Genomic DNA, 12,538 nt, shown 5'->3' on the forward strand with positions numbered 1-12,538 from the left:
AGCATCGGGACGCTAGATTTGAGATGTATCACGTACCTGAGAGACCATAAATGTGCGTGCACTGCAGTCAACGACCGCGTGTTCCTCGGTAGTATAGTGGTTAGTATCCCCGCCTGTCACGCGGGAGACCGTGGTTCGATTCCCCGCCGGGGAGATGCGATTTTTATATCGCGAAGGTTGCACGTGTGGCCCGAAAAAGCATTACCGTTGTGATCAAGGAATGTAATTGCTAAAAAATCGTAAGAAAGTCTGCGTCTTAGGAAGTGTTTCTCGTATTCTGCACACGACGTCGTCGTTTCACAACTCACAGGGTTTGCTGTCGACGCTGAATCAGCGCACCCCAAGATTAATGATCGAGCTCGAAGCACCCAAGAAAAAGAATAATTTTAGCAGAGCGTGGTTTCGATCCACGGACCTCTGGGTTATGGGCCCAGCACGCTTCCACTGCGCCACTCTGCTGTGCGGAGAGAAGCGCTCTCTTCGGTGCGTGACATGAGACACTTGGAAAAGCGTTGTCTGCGTCGCCTACCGTTTAATTAACTGTGTAGCATCTCCCAGCTTGACTTGTCTCGACTTTGCTCGACTGACGCTACGCTGACGCTTGCACGAAGCGATATTTACCGCGATCGTCTCGAGATGCAGCTGCGAGATGCTCAGGATTAACATTGCACTCCACGAAGGTGGAGACATTCGAATGCACTGCCTAGCTACGCGCCCGCAACTAACAAAATGCCGACCCTGCCAGGATTCGAACCTGGAATCTTCTGATCCGTAGTCAGACGCGTTATCCGTTGCGCCACAGGGCCACCGTTCGCGTTTTCTGCTACGAGGCGGGTGCACATCGCAAAGCAACGTGTTCTCCGTGGCTCGGCAATTGCATGTCATCCACTGACAACGGCGGCGCGGCCACTCTGGTCTTCCGCACTCTGCAGGGAGCTGCCACCAAGGAAGGCATCTCTCCTCCAGCTGCTCGGCCACGGAGCGCCTGCACAGCTTAGAGCTTGCCACACATCTGCCGTCGCTGTTGGACAGGTAGCGGAATGCCAGGCGCCCGTTTTTTTGCATTTTTTCGGTGATGACAAGCGGTTGACATGCTTGTAAGTGTAGCATATAAAACAAGAATCGTGTGAAGCATTCGTAGACAGGTGCTAAAGTCGTAGTATGGCCGCAGGTGACGGTCGTATGACGGGTCTGTAGCCACAACAGGTTGGCATCAAAGTGAATACCGCTAACTGTAAGCACTCTGCTGTAGCCCCAGTGGCGCAATTGGTTAGCGCACGGTACTTATAAGGCAGTAGCCGTGAGCAATGCCGGGGTTGTGAGTTCGAGCCTCACCTGGGGCATACTTTTATTTCGTAGCAGCTGACTATGGAAGCATCGGGACGCTAGATTTGAGATGTATCACGTACCTGAGAGACCATAAATGTGCGTGCACTGCAGTGAACGACCGCGTGTTCCTCGGTAGTATAGTGGTTAGTATCCCCGCCTGTCACGCGGGAGACCGGGGTTCGATTCCCCGCCGGGGAGATGCGATTTTTATATCGCGAAGGTTGCACGTGTGGCCCGAAAAAGCATTACCGTTGTGATCAAGGAATGTAATTGCTAAAAAATCGTAAGAAAGTCTGCGTCTTAGGAAGTGTTTCTCGTATTCTGCACACGACGTCGTCGTTTCACAACTCACAGGGTTTGCTGTCGACGCTGAATCAGCGCACCCCAAGATTAATGATCGAGCTCGAAGCACCCAAGAAAAAGAATAATTTTAGCAGAGCGTGGTTTCGATCCACGGACCTCTGGGTTATGGGCCCAGCACGCTTCCACTGCGCCACTCTGCTGTGCGGAGAGAAGCGCTCTCTTCGGTGCGTGACATGAGACACTTGGAAAAGCGTTGTCTGCGTCGCCTACCGTTTAATTAACTGTGTAGCATCTCCCAGCTTGACTTGTCTCGACTTTGCTCGACTGACGCTACGCTGACGCTTGCACGAAGCGATATTTACCGCGATCGTCTCGAGATGCAGCTGCGAGATGCTCAGGATTAACATTGCACTCCACGAAGGTGGAGACATTCGAATGCACTGCCTAGCTACGCGCCCGCAACTAACAAAATGCCGACCCTGCCAGGATTCGAACCTGGAATCTTCTGATCCGTAGTCAGACGCGTTATCCGTTGCGCCACGGGGCCACCGTTCGCGTTTTCTGCTACGAGGCGGGTGCACATCGCAAAGCAACGTGTTCTCCGTGGCTCGGCAATTGCATGTCATCCACTGACAACGGCGGCGCGGCCACTCTGGTCTTCCGCACTCTGCAGGGAGCTGCCACCAAGGAAGGCATCTCTCCTCCAGCTGCTCGGCCACGGAGCGCCTGCACAGCTTAGAGCTTGCCACACATCTGCCGTCGCTGTTGGACAGGTAGCGGAATGCCAGGCGCCCGTTTTTTTGCATTTTTTCGGTGATGACAAGCGGTTGACATGCTTGTAAGTGTAGCATATAAAACAAGAATCGTGTGAAGCATTCGTAGACAGGTGCTAAAGTCGTAGTATGGCCGCAGGTGACGGTCGTATGACGGGTCTGTAGCCACAACAGGTTGGCATCAAAGTGAATACCGCTAACTGTAAGCACTCTGCTGTAGCCCCAGTGGCGCAATTGGTTAGCGCACGGTACTTATAAGGCAGTAGCCGTGAGCAATGCCGGGGTTGTGAGTTCGAGCCTCACCTGGGGCATACTTTTATTTCGTAGCAGCTGACTATGGAAGCATCGGGACGCTAGATTTGAGATGTATCACGTACCTGAGAGACCATAAATGTGCGTGCACTGCAGTCAACGACCGCGTGTTCCTCGGTAGTATAGTGGTTAGTATCCCCGCCTGTCACGCGGGAGACCGTGGTTCGATTCCCCGCCGGGGAGATGCGATTTTTATATCGCGAAGGTTGCACGTGTGGCCCGAAAAAGCATTACCGTTGTGATCAAGGAATGTAATTGCTAAAAAATCGTAAGAAAGTCTGCGTCTTAGGAAGTGTTTCTCGTATTCTGCACACGACGTCGTCGTTTCACAACTCACAGGGTTTGCTGTCGACGCTGAATCAGCGCACCCCAAGATTAATGATCGAGCTCGAAGCACCCAAGAAAAAGAATAATTTTAGCAGAGCGTGGTTTCGATCCACGGACCTCTGGGTTATGGGCCCAGCACGCTTCCACTGCGCCACTCTGCTGTGCGGAGAGAAGCGCTCTCTTCGGTGCGTGACATGAGACACTTGGAAAAGCGTTGTCTGCGTCGCCTACCGTTTAATTAACTGTGTAGCATCTCCCAGCATGACTTGTCTCGACTGACGCTACGCTGACGCTTGCACGAAGCGATATTTACCGCGATCGTCTCGAGATGCAGCTGCGAGATGCTCAGGATTAACATTGCACTCCACGAAGGTGGAGACATTCGAATGCACTGCCTAGCTACGCGCCCGCAACTAACAAAATGCCGGCCCTGCCAGGATTCGAACCTGGAATCTTCTGATCCGTAGTCAGACGCGTAATCCGTTGCGCCACAGGGCCACCGTTCGCGTTTTCTGCTACGAGGCGGGTGCACATCGCAAAGCAACGTGTTCTCCGTGGCTCGGCAATTGCATGTCATCCACTGACAACGGCGGCGCGGCCACTCTGGTCTTCCGCACTCTGCAGGGAGCTGCCACCAAGGAAGGCATCTCTCCTCCAGCTGCTCGGCCACGGAGCGCCTGCACAGCTTAGAGCTTGCCACACATCTGCCGTCGCTGTTGGACAGGTAGCGGAATGCCAGGCGCCCGTTTTTTTGCATTTTTTCGGTGATGACAAGCGGTTGACATGCTTGTAAGTGTAGCATATAAAACAAGAATCGTGTGAAGCATTCGTAGACAGGTGCTAAAGTCGTAGTATGGCCGCAGGTGACGGTCGTATGACGGGTCTGTAGCCACAACAGGTTGGCATCAAAGTGAATACCGCTAACTGTAAGCACTCTGCTGTAGCCCCAGTGGCGCAATTGGTCAGCGCACGGTAATTATAAGGCAGTAGCCGTGAGCAATGCCGGGGTTGTGAGTTCGAGCCTCACCTGGGGCATACTTTTATTTCGTAGCAGCTGACTATGGAAGCATCGGGACGCTAGATTTGAGATGTATCACGTACCTGAGAGACCATAAATGTGCGTGCACTGCAGTCAACGACCGCGTGTTCCTCGGTAGTATAGTGGTTAGTATCCCCGCCTGTCACGCGGGAGACCGTGGTTCGATTCCCCGCCGGGGAGATGCGATTTTTATATCGCGAAGGTTGCACGTGTGGCCCGAAAAAGCATTACCGTTGTGATCAAGGAATGTAATTGCTAAAAAATCGTAAGAAAGTCTGCGTCTTAGGAAGTGTTTCTCGTATTCTGCACACGACGTCGTCGTTTCACAACTCACAGGGTTTGCTGTCGACGCTGAATCAGCGCACCCCAAGATTAATGATCGAGCTCGAAGCACCCAAGAAAAAGAATAATTTTAGCAGAGCGTGGTTTCGATCCACGGACCTCTGGGTTATGGGCCCAGCACGCTTCCACTGCGCCACTCTGCTGTGCGGAGAGAAGCGCTCTCTTCGGTGCGTGACATGAGACACTTGGAAAAGCGTTGTCTGCGTCGCCTACCGTTTAATTAACTGTGTAGCATCTCCCAGCTTGACTTGTCTCGACTGACGCTACGCTGACGCTTGCACGAAGCGATATTTACCGCGATCGTCTCGAGATGCAGCTGCGAGATGCTCAGGATTAACATTGCACTCCACGAAGGTGGAGACATTCGAATGCACTGCCTAGCTACGCGCCCGCAACTAACAAAATGCCGGCCCTGCCAGGATTCGAACCTGGAATCTTCTGATCCGTAGTCAGACGCGTTATCCGTTGCGCCACAGGGCCACCGTTCGCGTTTTCTGCTACGAGGCGGGTGCACATCGCAAAGCAACGTGTTCTCCGTGGCTCGGCAATTGCATGTCATCCACTGACAACGGCGGCGCGGCCACTCTGGTCTTCCGCACTCTGCAGGGAGCTGCCACCAAGGAAGGCATCTCTCCTCCAGCTGCTCGGCCACGGAGCGCCTGCACAGCTTAGAGCTTGCCACACATCTGCCGTCGCTGTTGGACAGGTAGCGGAATGCCAGGCGCCCGTTTTTTTGCATTTTTTCGGTGATGACAAGCGGTTGACATGCTTGTAAGTGTAGCATATAAAACAAGAATCGTGTGAAGCATTCGTAGACAGGTGCTAAAGTCGTAGTATGGCCGCAGGTGACGGTCGTATGACGGGTCTGTAGCCACAACAGGTTGGCATCAAAGTGAATACCGCTAACTGTAAGCACTCTGCTGTAGCCCCAGTGTATAGTCGGCCCTCGGCGGCCGTGGTGAGCGGACGTGTGGTGCTTACGTCGCCGCTGCTGCTGGCTGTTGTGGTGAGTGCCGCCTTTGCTGTACACAGTGACGTGTTATTGTTTGGACTATGTGTAGGATTCCAACATGAGTCACTTAACACGACGGGATACTTTGAAGTTTGTGTTTGATTCAAACTATGCAAGACCAAAATCGTTTGAATTAGAATCGTGGATTGAGGAAGCTTTGAAACGATCCTTTGATGACATTCTTGGAGTCCATTTATCGATAGTTAGCAGCACTGCCTATATAAAGTTTAAATCTGCCGAAATCTGTGAACAAATCATTGACTCTTGTAGTGGTCGTTTGAAGTTTAAGCATTGTGATGGGAATGTTGGAGAGGTTCTCGTGTCTCATGCAGGGTTCGGTGTCCGCACCGTTCGAATATTCGAACTACCGTTTGAAGTACCCGCGGAACACATCAACGCTGCTTTGGACAGCTATGGTAAGGTCATTAGCAATGTTGCCGAAAAGTGGTTGTCTTTCAAAGTCCCTGTTTTGAACGGTGTTCGTCAGGTCAAGATAGAGTTGAAGAGACACATCCCGTCATATCTCACTATTTGTGGATACAGGGCGATCGTTATGTACGACGGTCAACCTAGAACTTGTGCAGGTTGTGGTGCCACTGATCACGTTCGCGCTCAGTGTATGCAGCGACGAGTGACGCAATTACCACCTGGCGAAAGGACGGCAACTAACAGGATGTCGACACTGCCTCTCACATATGTAGCGGCAGTCCGCTCGACCACGGCCGCGGCGGTGCAACCTGACGTGGTCACAGATCCCAGGGCTTCGGACACTGATCTAGATACGCCCATGGACACTTCCAGTCTGGCCGGCATCGCTGTTCCTACTACAGAAGTACCGGTGGCCAGTAGCATCCCGGCGGTTCCGTCTTTAGACAGCCACCAAGAGGTTGCTCACTCCCAGGGAGCTCACACTGGTCGCCACGTTAACAGCAATATGGATCCCATTTCAGTTCAGAATGCACTTCCTCCTGCACAGGACTCCACTTCTTCCTCGTCGGCTGCAGAACTTCAAAGAGTCGAAACTTCTCCCAAGAAACACAAGAAAAGGAGGATCGCCCACAAAGATGCCGCCCACACCGCACCACCTTTGCGCGAAAAAGGGGCGCAAATTGCCCGTTCCTTGCCTGACGTCTCTCTTGACGACCCCACTGAACAGCCGCTACATGAGACCCCACAGGTCTCGGACGTCTCCGTGCCCCACCCCGATGGTGACGGCCAGGTCGCTGCGAACGAGGAACAGAACCCTCGTGAGGACCTCAGAGATACCCCCGAACATCAATCTCAAAATGATCAGGGCTCAATTGGCGAGGTGGCCGCTGTTCATGTGGTCAATTGGGCAGATGACACTGACGATGTAATAATGGACCAGAGCCTGTCTGTGGTAGGGCCATCTCCAGGAAATTTACCCGCATTACCGGTCGGCGACTTAAGTACGACACGACCTGTCTCACAACACCCGACGGGGGACGATGATTACCTATCTGATACCTACTAAAGGTTATAATTTTCTGTGCTTCTGCATATCTACTTTGCTTTTTTCTCTTTCTGCCAACATTTAGCAGTTCATGCAGTCCTACCAGGATTATAAGTTAGCTACAATTAACGTTAATAGAATTACTTCTGTACAGAAGCTCTCTAGCTTTCGTGATTATTTATACAGCTGCGATGCTGATATTGTGCTGTTGCAGGAGGTCGATGATAAATTTCAGCCTGACATTCCTGGCTACCAATTACTCAAAAACACCACCCCAGACAGTTCTTCAGGTACCGCTCTATTAACCAAAGAGGGCGTGGCCGTCTCCGACGTTGAACGACTCGAAAATGGCAGGGGTATAGCGTGCCTTATCAACGGCATTAGATTTGTTAATGTATATGCCCCTTCCGGGAATCAGAATAGAACGAGACGAGCTCAGTTCTTTGCCACTGACTTATTATATCTTTTGCGCCGCAGCCGGGAGGACGTGGTTATCGGAGGCGATTTTAATTGTGTTTTGAAGCCAAAGGACCAATGGCCGAACTTTAATGGATGTGCTACTCTCGGCGAAACAGTACGTCAATTAGAGCTGGAGGATACGTGGGAAATAACACACGGGGAACAACGGTGCTTCACGTACCATACTGCACAAATGGCCAGCCGCCTCGACAGGATCTACGTGGGGAAAAACCTGCGAGAGCGGGTATCTTCCTCGGAAACCTGGCCCCTGTATTTTTCCGACCATTTAGCTTACCATTGTATCATTCGTATGGCGCGCCAGCAAACTTTCCGTGGTCGGACAGGATGGAAACTTAACGTCAGTATTCTCAGGGAACAGGAGTTACGAGACCGTCTACAAGAAGCCTGGGAAATTTGTTTACGTCGACGACCAACATTCCCATCGGTAACGCAGTGGTGGTGCCGTTGTGCAAAACCTAGGCTTATTCGTTGTTTGAAGGCGTATAGTTCTGACAGGAGCCGGATGCAGAAAGAGACTTTTGAATTTTATTTTCGCTGTCTCCGTGACTTGTATTCTGAAGCACATGTCACGCAGGAACAATTTCTTCAGATTAAACGGATCAAATCAAAGTTGACGCTCCTCAAACGCAGGCAAATGGAAGGCGTTAAAATCCGTTCGCGAGATAGCGCCGGCACTTCTGACGAACAACCATCCGCCTTCCACCTAGGGACAGAGAAACGCCGCGCACGACAAAAATTGATTACCCGCTTACGAACTGAAGACGGTACCTTTGTGACGACCCAGGCTGAAATTAAGGAGTCTCTAACGGACTACTACGAGCGACTATACAGAGCACAACCAGCCGATGATGCGGCAATCGCGGCGATGCATGCATATCTTCCGACAACGCTCGATGAGGACGACAGGCAATTGTTGGTCAGTGATGTCACCGCGGTGGAGATTCGGGAGGCACTGCGCAGGGCTCAGGCCAACAAATCGCCCGGCATTGATGGTCTGCCGATTGAATTTTATAAGCAGTTCTGGGACCTCCTCGAACATTGTTTTGTTTGCATCTGCAATGAACTGCGCGCCGGCCAACAGTTACCAGATGGTTTCAACGACAGCCTGATCGTTTTGGTCCCAAAAGAATACCCCCATCAGGATATTGCCAAATTCCGCCCTATCTCCCTGTTGAACTCTGACTACAAGATTGTGGCCCGCGTCATAGCAGGTAGACTTAAACATGTCCTTGCCAAAATTATACATCACAGCCAGGCAGCAGCGGTCCCGGGCCGCACGATCTTTAAATGTCTTGCCGATTACAGGGAGCTCGTTTCGTTTACTGCAATCACACGCCCGGAAGCAGCAATCTTGGCTTTAGATCAATGTCAGGCCTTTGATCGGATCCTGCATCGCTACCTCTTCCACACCATGAACCACTTAGGATTTGGTGACGGCTTTACTGCAATGGTCAGCAACATGTACACCTCGGCCACTTCTCAGATCATCGTCAATGGTCAATTCACCCGGCGGATTCCGATTCAGCGGTCAATCAGACAGGGCTGTCCCATGTCCATGTGTCTCTTCGTGATCGCAATTGAGCCACTTGTAAGGATGCTGAATTGTAACCTTCCAGGTTTAAACCTGTATTCCAGCACCCTCAAATGCATTGCGTACGCCGACGATGTGGGTGTCATTGTGCGTTCGGAACAAGACCTCACGGCCGTTAGGAATAGTATCACCGATTACGAGCGAGCCTCCGGTTCTCAGCTAAACTATGGAAAGACTTGCCTCCTGCCTATAGGCAGTGGATTTCGCACAGACGCCCCTTTGCCGTACAGAAGATGTGCGACTCTCAAACTTCTTGGTATCAAGATGAGCAGTTGCCCCCTACGAACAACGGTAGACAATTGGAAACATCTTTTGGCTATGTCTCGGGGCTGCTTACAGTATCATAAAGGCAGAGAACAGGACTTATTGCAGAGAGTTCATTTCGTTAATACCATGATTCTCTCGAAAATTTGGTATGTCGGGCAAATACTTCCTGTGGTCGACAGTGTTGCGAGGAAAATTATGTCGGCAGTAGGTTGGTACATCTGGAGGGGTGACATCTTCAAGGTGGGCATCAATGTCATCACTCTCCCACCAGACAAAGGCGGCCTCGGCCTGACGGATGTTCAAACCAAATGTAAGGCACTCTTGATCCGGCGTACACTGCAGCTCTGCCACGAATATCCTGACAGTGCGCTGAGTATGGCCATACGCACATTTCAGCCTCAGACTATGCACATCCCCATCAACCTTCGGGAAACGCATTTCAAAGCAAACCACATTAGGATGTTTCTTTTGGAAAGAAGTTATCTCCAAATGAAATCGAGAGTCCCGCTACGTGACCTTACCACTGCCCACCTCTACCGGCTACTGAACGACACAGGCAGGGTCAACCGCATGGAACTGAAGTATCCCTCTAAAGACTGGGCTCTAATCTGGAAGACTATACATAACAAAGTGCTAGATACCGGTATTCGATCACTGTGGTATAAAGTTGTTAATGAAACTCTACCCACAGCCGAAAAACTTCATAAAATACATTTGTCAGCTACTGACAAATGTAGGGAGTGCGGCCTTGTCGACACTTTGCAACACAGATGTGTTTGTGGTGCGAACAGTCTTATTTGGGAATGGTGTAGAATGACCATGGCTTTGATCTGCCGCACGGCACGACGGCACATCTCTCTTACGTCCGTGCTCCAACCCGACGACGCGTACTACCCCACAACCAAGGCAAACACCTGGACGTGGTTGGCTGGACACACCCTATGTTACTTGCTTGGCGCCCAGGAGGGGCGTTCATACCTGGACTACAGATTATACCTCGCCACACAGGCACAACTGCTAATGCAGGATGTCAAACATAGGCAAAAGTTTGCAAATTATATCTTAGCGCTCCAAATCACGACCCTGTAAACGAATTCAGTAAGGTTTCTTCCACGGCCACGTATATATCCACCTTCTCAAATATAAATGAAAATCTCAATAAATAAATTACAAATAAAAAAAAAAAACAAATATGTCCAACGACAACAATGAAACAACGAAAAAGAAGAAAAGGAACAAAGTCGACACTCATGGTGTCTGCAGTAGTCACTGATTGGGAATGTTCATCCTTGGTGTTTTAAATGTCTTGTTTAACCTAGCCCTTCGTCTCCGTTAATTCAACAGGAATTTGATTTACATTCTCCCAACATGGATGGTGAAGCTGACCATTCGTTTGGACGTGGTGTCCACTGGGTTTTTCGTTTATGTTTTATGTTTGCCAACTTACATGGAAGATGTATCCGTTTCACTCAACTGCGAACATTACTTGCTTCTTTATTTATTTGACGTCGACGAGGGAAGATGAAACAGGATTTATTTCTTCATTTTTTTTCTTTCCTTCTTCTTCAAATCATTCCGCGGCAACATGGATTTCATCATTTCTCTTTTCCATATTTGTATGCAGAGCGCAGTTTTTGGCGCCTGAGTCGTTCGGAGCTAAGAGAAGGCGACTTGGGAAACCACACAGCAAAAATGGAATATATCAGACTAGTCCAAGCCATCGCTTGGGGAAGCCAAAGGCATAACAAACTTTCGAGAAGACGAGCTTTGAATGACGTCGGCACCCTGCAACTCCGCATGCAGTAAAATCAAATAAACAATATTAACAGAAACAAAAATAAAAACAAAAAGAACAAACAAAAAACAACAACAAAAAAAAAACAACAAAAATAAAACAAAAACAACAATAAAAATAAAAAATAAAAATAAAAAAAAAAATAAAAAAAAAATTTTCAATATCACTTCAAACACAAAGGAATCAAAATATAACAACTATACATTTCAGAATATCCACAGTGAAATAGCATCACAAGAGTATAGCATCGAAGCTAGCCGAAGAAGGCAAAAAAGGTGAGCGAATGGATGGGCTGTATGGGGAGATGGGAGGCCCAAAAAAAAACAAAAATAAAAAAAAAAAAAAAAAAAAAAAAAAAAAAAAAAAAAAAAGTCGTAGAGCAAAAAAAAAAAAAAAAAAAAAAAACAAAAAAAAAAAAAAAAAAAAAAAGTGGCGCAATTGGTCAGCGCACGGTAATTATAAGGCAGTAGCCGTGAGCAATGCCGGGGTTGTGAGTTCGAGCCTCACCTGGGGCATACTTTTATTTCGTAGCAGCTGACTATGGAAGCATCGGGACGCTAGATTTGAGATGTATCACGTACCTGAGAGACCATAAATGTGCGTGCACTGCAGTCAACGACCGCGTGTTCCTCGGTAGTATAGTGGTTAGTATCCCCGCCTGTCACGCGGGAGACCGTGGTTCGATTCCCCGCCGGGGAGATGCGATTTTTATATCGCGAAGGTTGCACGTGTGGCCCGAAAAAGCATTACCGTTGTGATCAAGGAATGTAATTGCTAAAAAATCGTAAGAAAGTCTGCGTCTTAGGAAGTGTTTCTCGTATTCTGCACACGACGTCGTCGTTTCACAACTCACAGGGTTTGCTGTCGACGCTGAATCAGCGCACCCCAAGATTAATGATCGAGCTCGAAGCACCCAAGAAAAAGAATAATTTTAGCAGAGCGTGGTTTCGATCCACGGACCTCTGGGTTATGGGCCCAGCACGCTTCCACTGCGCCACTCTGCTGTGCGGAGAGAAGCGCTCTCTTCGGTGCGTGACATGAGACACTTGGAAAAGCGTTGTCTGCGTCGCCTACCGTTTAATTAACTGTGTAGCATCTCCCAGCTTGACTTGTCTCGACTTTGCTCGACTGACGCTACGCTGACGCTTGCACGAAGCGATATTTACCGCGATCGTCTCGAGATGCAGCTGCGAGATGCTCAGGATTAACATTGCACTCCACGAAGGTGGAGACATTCGAATGCACTGCCTAGCTACGCGCCCGCAACTAACAAAATGCCGACCCTGCCAGGATTCGAACCTGGAATCTTCTGATCCGTAGTCAGACGCGTTATCCGTTGCGCCACAGGGCCACCGTTCGCGTTTTCTGCTACGAGGCGGGTGCACATCGCAAAGCAACGTGTTCTCCGTGGCTCGGCAATTGCATGTCATCCACTGACAACGGCGGCGCGGCCACTCTGGTCTTCCGCACTCTGCAGGGAGCTGCCACCAAGGA

The 12,538-nt window shown here is 49.9% G+C and overlaps 18 non-coding genes across 18 annotated transcripts; 8 read left to right on the forward strand and 10 right to left on the reverse strand.

The window, feature by feature from the left end:
* Window positions 1-82: 82 nt before the first annotated feature.
* Window positions 83-154, forward strand: Trnad-guc (transfer RNA aspartic acid (anticodon GUC)). Its single transcript has one exon. It is a non-coding gene; the product is annotated as a tRNA-Asp (tRNA).
* Window positions 155-387: 233 nt separating this feature from the next.
* On the reverse strand, window positions 388-459 carry Trnam-cau (transfer RNA methionine (anticodon CAU)). Its single transcript has one exon. It is a non-coding gene; the product is annotated as a tRNA-Met (tRNA).
* Window positions 460-733: 274 nt separating this feature from the next.
* Window positions 734-806, reverse strand: Trnar-acg (transfer RNA arginine (anticodon ACG)). The gene has a single exon. It is a non-coding gene; the product is annotated as a tRNA-Arg (tRNA).
* Window positions 807-1,251: 445 nt separating this feature from the next.
* Trnai-uau (transfer RNA isoleucine (anticodon UAU)) lies at window positions 1,252-1,343 on the forward strand. The gene is given in 2 exon segments: window positions 1,252-1,289; window positions 1,308-1,343. It is a non-coding gene; the product is annotated as a tRNA-Ile (tRNA).
* Window positions 1,344-1,455: 112 nt separating this feature from the next.
* Window positions 1,456-1,527, forward strand: Trnad-guc (transfer RNA aspartic acid (anticodon GUC)). Its single transcript has one exon. It is a non-coding gene; the product is annotated as a tRNA-Asp (tRNA).
* A 233-nt stretch (window positions 1,528-1,760) lies between these two features.
* On the reverse strand, window positions 1,761-1,832 carry Trnam-cau (transfer RNA methionine (anticodon CAU)). Its single transcript has one exon. It is a non-coding gene; the product is annotated as a tRNA-Met (tRNA).
* A 274-nt stretch (window positions 1,833-2,106) lies between these two features.
* On the reverse strand, window positions 2,107-2,179 carry Trnar-acg (transfer RNA arginine (anticodon ACG)). The gene has a single exon. It is a non-coding gene; the product is annotated as a tRNA-Arg (tRNA).
* Window positions 2,180-2,624: 445 nt separating this feature from the next.
* On the forward strand, window positions 2,625-2,716 carry Trnai-uau (transfer RNA isoleucine (anticodon UAU)). Its single transcript is given in 2 exon segments — window positions 2,625-2,662; window positions 2,681-2,716. It is a non-coding gene; the product is annotated as a tRNA-Ile (tRNA).
* Window positions 2,717-2,828: 112 nt separating this feature from the next.
* Trnad-guc (transfer RNA aspartic acid (anticodon GUC)) lies at window positions 2,829-2,900 on the forward strand. Its single transcript has one exon. It is a non-coding gene; the product is annotated as a tRNA-Asp (tRNA).
* A 233-nt stretch (window positions 2,901-3,133) lies between these two features.
* Window positions 3,134-3,205, reverse strand: Trnam-cau (transfer RNA methionine (anticodon CAU)). The gene has a single exon. It is a non-coding gene; the product is annotated as a tRNA-Met (tRNA).
* A 264-nt stretch (window positions 3,206-3,469) lies between these two features.
* Window positions 3,470-3,542, reverse strand: Trnar-acg (transfer RNA arginine (anticodon ACG)). The gene has a single exon. It is a non-coding gene; the product is annotated as a tRNA-Arg (tRNA).
* A 445-nt stretch (window positions 3,543-3,987) lies between these two features.
* On the forward strand, window positions 3,988-4,079 carry Trnai-uau (transfer RNA isoleucine (anticodon UAU)). The gene is given in 2 exon segments: window positions 3,988-4,025; window positions 4,044-4,079. It is a non-coding gene; the product is annotated as a tRNA-Ile (tRNA).
* A 112-nt stretch (window positions 4,080-4,191) lies between these two features.
* Window positions 4,192-4,263, forward strand: Trnad-guc (transfer RNA aspartic acid (anticodon GUC)). Its single transcript has one exon. It is a non-coding gene; the product is annotated as a tRNA-Asp (tRNA).
* A 233-nt stretch (window positions 4,264-4,496) lies between these two features.
* Trnam-cau (transfer RNA methionine (anticodon CAU)) lies at window positions 4,497-4,568 on the reverse strand. The gene has a single exon. It is a non-coding gene; the product is annotated as a tRNA-Met (tRNA).
* Window positions 4,569-4,832: 264 nt separating this feature from the next.
* Trnar-acg (transfer RNA arginine (anticodon ACG)) lies at window positions 4,833-4,905 on the reverse strand. The gene has a single exon. It is a non-coding gene; the product is annotated as a tRNA-Arg (tRNA).
* Window positions 4,906-11,671: 6,766 nt separating this feature from the next.
* Window positions 11,672-11,743, forward strand: Trnad-guc (transfer RNA aspartic acid (anticodon GUC)). Its single transcript has one exon. It is a non-coding gene; the product is annotated as a tRNA-Asp (tRNA).
* Window positions 11,744-11,976: 233 nt separating this feature from the next.
* Trnam-cau (transfer RNA methionine (anticodon CAU)) lies at window positions 11,977-12,048 on the reverse strand. Its single transcript has one exon. It is a non-coding gene; the product is annotated as a tRNA-Met (tRNA).
* Window positions 12,049-12,322: 274 nt separating this feature from the next.
* Trnar-acg (transfer RNA arginine (anticodon ACG)) lies at window positions 12,323-12,395 on the reverse strand. The gene has a single exon. It is a non-coding gene; the product is annotated as a tRNA-Arg (tRNA).
* Window positions 12,396-12,538: the final 143 nt, after the last annotated feature.

The sequence above is a fragment of the Schistocerca serialis genome, chromosome 9 (genome assembly GCF_023864345.2).
Source record: "Schistocerca serialis cubense isolate TAMUIC-IGC-003099 chromosome 9, iqSchSeri2.2, whole genome shotgun sequence".
NCBI classification, from domain to species: domain Eukaryota; kingdom Metazoa; phylum Arthropoda; class Insecta; order Orthoptera; family Acrididae; genus Schistocerca; species Schistocerca serialis.